We start from the raw sequence: 6,350 nt of genomic DNA on the forward strand, positions 1-6,350 counted from the left end.
GGGGACGGCCGAGGGGAGGGCCCGCCGGGGGCCGACCTGCCGGCTCCTCCCCCCGCCGCCCTGCGAGCATAAAGCCCAGCGCTCGCCAGCCCGCCCGCCCGGGCGCTCGCGGAGGCGGCGGCGCCCGGACCTCGCTCCCGCCGGGCTCCCGGGTCCCCGAGGGCGAGAGAGACCCCCTCGAAACCCGAGGCGGGCCGGGACCTGGGCGCGGCCGCACCCCCCACCCACCCCGGCACGGGGGCCGGGCCGCGGGAACGCCCTCCCGGAATGAAGCGCTTCCCGGTGCCTTCAAGGTAGCTCGGTTCCGGATCCCCATCCCTAGTCCTCCCTTTCAGTTCCCCGATATCTAGAATCTAAGAAATCCCCAATCTCCCTGGGTTGGGTGGGAGATAGCCCCCCAGTGCCCGCACGTTCCAACTGGTGAGGATCCCTCCATTCCCCCAGTCGGAGCGAGAATCGCCCTCCGAGCCCCCAATTTCCGCTAAACCTAATTTAGAGTTCCCCCCTCGGCTGCCCTCGGTCCACTCCCAGTGTCCCATACCGCCCCACCTCCCCCAAGTCCAGTTCAGGGAACCCTCTCGGTGCATCGCGTCCCGAGCGGGGAGCCTCCATCAGCACCTCGGTAGAAACCGTGTTAGTTTCCCTCGACCCTTTCTGAGACTCCTTCTCGGGTCCCCTCACCCCCAACCCCTTCTTCCATCCACAGCCGTGGACTCTATAGTCATTTTGAGGAAACCCTCCTGCTCTGAGCTCGCGTTCTTGGTTTGCCGGTTGCCCACTGCCCCCACCTCCCCAATGTGAGGAATCGCCACCGTTTGCCTCACTCCCCGGCTAACTCTGGTCAGCCCTGCTCGAACTTCTGTCTAGATTCGGGAAAGCAGGTCCCAGAAGGCTCACCGCCCAGTCCCTATGGAGGCTGGGGAAAAGGTCAGCGCCTCCAGAGGGCCCCCCGCACCCCGCTTCCAGTTTAGGAACCCGTTGGCTCAGCTGTGCACCTTCCTCTTTGAATGACCGCCCCCCCTTTTTTTTGCAGAGTTCTAAACCCCACCCCCATCGGACTGGAAGAACCTAAGATGCCTGCCCAGTGTGTTTGAAGATACTTCTCTAGGTCCGTCTCAATTTAAAGGGATCCCCATGGAGGCAAACGCCTTCCCGTCTTCCTTCTCCCCACATCCCCATCTTCTGGGTCTCTGAGACCCTTTAGTGCCTTTGCCCTAGGCTCTTGGGAGCCATCTCGCCCACCCCTTAAATGCCTTCCCTTAGCCCGGCTAGTCCACCCTGAATCGCGGGCAGATTCAGGCCACTCTCCCTACCCCATCTCTCCAAATCCACAGGCTCTTGTCAATTCCCTGGCAGAAACCACTCAAGAAAGGGTCAAAGCAGGAGGCTAAGCAGCCACTCCTCCCCAAATCCCCAACCCTGCTGGGGTGGGGGTTGGCAGTCTCAGCGCCACACAAGCCCCCCTCCACCAAACTCACCTCCACTCCTTTTCTCACCCCCCTCCTTCAGTCCACTGTCCCTAACCCGGTGACAATCCTCGCTGACAAGCCCCTTGCTCACCTTGACCTCCACCCTCAAGTCAACCACTTTTTATTAATGTGTGCAGGAGCTCTGGGCAACATAAACCTGACCTCTGGAAGTATGCCCATCCCCCTCCTCTGAGTACACTTTCCCCGCCCCCCACCCCAGCCACCTCTGGTAGAAGAACGTGAGAGACTCAAGTTAATGGTTTCCTTGGGGACTTTCTGGGAACACTCAGCAGGTATATCCTGCCACCCTGTGTGCATAACACTAGAAACAAACTTGCTTTTTCCTGTTTTTATCGTCTGACTGGTTCCACAATTTCTCAGACACCCCCAGACTGGGGGTGGGGGGTGCCCCCACACATGGTATTTCTCACCATCTTAATACAAACTGGAATATCAGGTGTGTATTGGAAGAGACATGGATAGGGGTCAGCAGGGTGCATCTCCAGTGTTAGGGAACTGACCATTCCTAGGGCTAAATTTCAGGTTTCCCGTGTGTAAAATGGGGCCAATGGGGAGATAGAAGGAGGGAGCCCCAAGCACCCATGAGCATTGATTTTGGTGCTAGCGCTGTTGGGTACTAGCTGTTGGAGGGTGGGAGATGGGTAAGGATCATTTGTGCAGAGCCAGCCAAGCCAGGTGAGAGAAGATCCATTTATTATCCTCCTTGTGCAGGACCTCAGAGGAAGAAACAAGCGTCTACTTGTTGTCACTACCTGTCACGTGTGGGGTGAATTTACAGAAGTCCCCTCCCACTGCAGGTTCATCTCAGTCTCATTGCTTCCTTCCACTTTCACAGTAGGGGCAAGGAGTCCTTCGAACGGTAGCCTTCATAGGACAGTGTAGCTGTAAATGGATGGTCCTCATAGTAAAATGAAGATCTCAGCGGCATTAAGGAAAAAATGATCTTTAGAGCAACTGGGCCAGACCCAGAATTAGGAGATTAGAGGATTCGGTTCCAGTTCTTTCTCTCTAGTATGACACACCCTGAAAAACCACTCAGAAAATTAAAGCATAAATTGGTTTATACTTAAAAAAAAAATCCTCTTGAGAAATACAGTGGGCCAATGACATTCCACCCAAGTACCAAGATAAAACTTGGCACATTCATTCATTCCACAAATACTTACTGACACCTGCTACCTACCAGACACTGTCTTAGGTGCTATATTCCTAGCAGCTACCTTGGCGAAACTTGCTTATTAGAGACAGGAATCAGACAATAAATAAATAGATAAATAAAATTGGTGATTTGTCAGTTACTTAATGGTAAGTGCCAGGGAGAAGGAAGGGGGATGATGAGGGTAGGGGGCATGGGGGAGAGGGTGATAAGCAATTTTACATCAGGAACGTCCTCACAGTCCTCACAGGGAGGGTGATGTTTTAGTCAAGACTTGAAGGAAATGAGGTCCATTAATCTGTTATCCAGAACACTCATTTAAGCAAAATCCCCGAATCTCCTAAGTGCAATGATAATTGATATTCATAATTTTATTTTCACTGCTCCAAAGCAGTGGTTCCCAAACTTTAACGTGCATTTAAAAAAAAAATCACCCAGTGATTTTCAGTAGACACAGGGTGGACGGGGGCTCTGCAAATGGCATTTTTAGACAAACGTCCAGTGATGCTGATAGCTGAGGTTTTCCTTGGACCACTCTTGAAGAAACACCGCTTTAAAATATACTAAAGAGTCTTCTAGAATGACAACAACAAAATTAAAGATTAAATTACAGCCTGTGTGGTTTTAGTGTTGAGAGAATTTCACTGTGTTCTCATTCTTTGAAAATGCAAAACCCTGGATTACCCAGAACATCCCATTTCTTGTCCATGCAGGAGGAGAAGGGAAATTTTATCACAAGCTGATTAGGAACCAAACATTTATAATCAGTCTGTCTGACATCCTTCCCCCCCCGCCCCCGCCCACAATTGTGCCCTAATTTCTCTCTCTACTTATTACTTTCCCCAAATTTCTGGACAGCAAGCAATCCACCGGGGTTAATGAGAGCACTTGATCAAGAGTCCTGGGGTCCACAGCTTGGTCCTGGAACCACCACTATTTCTGATTGTGTGGGTCTAGGGATTTGCCACTCAGCCTGCTGGACTGGGAAAGATTGAGGGCAGGAGGAGGAGGGGATGATAGAGGATGAGATGGTTGAATGGCATCACCAACTCAATGGACATGGGTTTGGGTGGACTCCAGGAGTTGGTGATGGACAGGGAGGCCTGGCGTGCTGTGATTCATGGGGTCTCAAAGAGTCGGACACAACTGAGCGACTGAACTGAACTGAACTGAACTGCTGGACTTGCATTTACTCCCAGAATTGCTACAAGACTTAAGTGAGAGCATGTATACAAAAACACCTTAAATACTCTGAAGCATTTCGTAGGAAGCTCTGTGACTGTGTATCCCCAGGTCCAGTTAACTTCGTCCAGTTCAAATTCAGTTCCCTTCAGGACTGTGTGGAACTGGCATAAGGGTATACATAGAGATCAACAGAACAAAACTGATAGTCCAGAAATAACACCTCACATTTATGATCAACTGATTTGCTGATAAGGGCATGGACACAATTCAATGGGAAAAGAACAATCTCTTCAACTGGATGTCCACATGCCAAAGAATTAAGTGTCATCTCTTCATCACATCATATACAAAAATCAACTCAAAATGGTTCAAAGACCTAAAACTATAAAAAGAAAGATAGGGCTTCCCTGGTGGTCCAATGGTTAAGACTTTGCCTTCCAATGCAGGGGGTGCAGGTTCGATCCCTGGTCAGGAAGCTAAGATCCCACATGCCTCTCAGAAAAACAGAAACAAAAACAAAACCCATGAAACAGAAGCGATATTGTAACAAATTCAATAAAGAATTTTTTTTAAATAATAATAAAAAATAAAAAGAAAGATAGACCAGTTGGACATCATTAACATAGAAACCTTTGCACTTCAAAGGACACCATCAAGAAAGTGACTAGAACAATGGAACTTCCCTGGCTTCAACTTCCTTGAAGGTTAAGACTTCAAGCTTCCAACGCAGGGGAAAAATGAGAAAGTGAAAATAACAACTCAAAGAAGAGGAGAAAAATTTCGCAAGTCATGTATTTGCTAAGGGACTTGTATTATATAGAATACATAAAGAAGTTGTGCAGCTCAGTAATAAAAGGATAGCCTGCCAGGGTCCTCTGTCCATGGGACTTCCCAGGCAAGAATACTGAAGTGGGTTGCCATTTCCTCCTCCAGGGGATCTTCCAAACCCAGGGATCGAACTCACATATCCTTCATTACAGGCAGATTCTTTACCAATGAGCCACCAGGGAAGCCACAATAAAAAAGTAAATAACTCAATTAAAAATGAGCAAAGGATCTGAATAGACATTTCTTCAGAGAAGATATGTAAGTGGCCATAAGCACATGAAGAGATGCCCCAACGTCATTAGCCATCAGATCAGATCAGATCAGTCGCTCAGTCATGTCCGACTCTTTGCAACCCCATGAATCGCAGCACGCCAGGCCTCCCTGTCCATCACCAACTCCTGGAGTTCACTGAGACTCACGTCCATCGAGTCAGTGATGCCATCCAGCCATCTCATCCTCTGTCATCCCCTTCTCCTCCTGCCCCCATTCTCTCCCAGCATCAGAGTCTTTTCCGATGAGTCAACTCTTCGCATGAGGTGGCCAAAGGACTGGAGTTTCAGCTTTAGCATCATTCCTTCCAAAGAAATCCCAGGGCTGATCTCCTTCAGAATGGACTGGTTGGATCTCCTTGCAGTCCAGGGTTAGCCATCAGGAAAGTACAAATCAAAGCCACAATGAGATACCACTTCACACCCACCAAGATGGCTATAATCAGAAAGATAGATAATACCAACTGTTGGTAAGGATGTGGAGAAACTGGATGCTTTGTGCATTGCTGGTGGGAATGTAAAATGGTACAGCACTGTGGAAAACAGTCTAGAAAAGCAGGTCCTCAAAAGGTTAAACTTGAATTACCATATAATCCAGAAATTCCACTCCTAGGTATACACCCCCAGCGAGAAACGGAAACATAATCTGCACAAAAACTTATACATGTCAGTTCATAGCAGCATTATTCATAATAGCCAAAACGTGGAAACAACTGAAATATCTATCAAATCTATACAATGGAATATTATTTGGCCGTACAAAGGATTCAATACTGAGACCTGCTACAAAGTGGATGAACCTTGAAGACGTGATGCTAAGTGAAAGGAGCTGGAAACAAAAGGCCACATAACTGTGTGATTCCATTTACCTGAGATGTCCACAGAATCAGGAAATCCACAGAAACAGGAAGTGCACTGGCGGTTGTCTAGGGTTTCAGCGGTGGGAAAACTGGAGATTTAGGGAGGCAAAGTGACTGCTAGTGGATATAGGTCTCTATTTGGAGTGATGACATATTCTAAAATTGATTATGGTGATAGTTGCACAATTTTGTGAACACACTAAAGACTATCGAATTATAAACTTTTAATGGGTAAATTGCACTGTATGTGAATTGTGTATGTATGTGCTCAGCCGTGTCCGACTCTTTGCAACCCCATGGACTGTAGCCCACCAGGCTGCTCTGTCCATGGGATTTCCCAGGCAAGAATACTGGAGTGGGTTGCCATTTCCTCTTGCAGGGGATCTTCCTGACCTAGGGGTTGAACCCATGTCTCCTACACCTCCTGCACTGCAGGCAGATTCTTTACCTGCTGAGCCATTGAGTATGTGAATTATATCTCAATAAAGTTCTTAGGAAAGAAATCACTTACCTGTTATAAACCTTTTTCTTAGCTCTGTGTCTATCCATCAAAATGAAATTT

General features: G+C 48.3%; 1 long non-coding RNA gene across 1 annotated transcript; it reads left to right on the plus strand.

The window, feature by feature from the left end:
• The first annotated feature begins 41 nt into the window (after positions 1 to 41).
• LOC139176856 (uncharacterized) lies at positions 42 to 1,818 on the plus strand. The gene is made up of 2 exons (XR_011561336.1): positions 42 to 293; positions 1,034 to 1,818. It is a non-coding gene; the product is annotated as an uncharacterized lncRNA (long non-coding RNA).
• The last annotated feature ends 4,532 nt before the right edge of the window (positions 1,819 to 6,350 follow it).

Source organism: Bos indicus, chromosome 17 (assembly GCF_029378745.1).
Source record: "Bos indicus isolate NIAB-ARS_2022 breed Sahiwal x Tharparkar chromosome 17, NIAB-ARS_B.indTharparkar_mat_pri_1.0, whole genome shotgun sequence".
NCBI lineage: Eukaryota > Metazoa > Chordata > Mammalia > Artiodactyla > Bovidae > Bos > Bos indicus.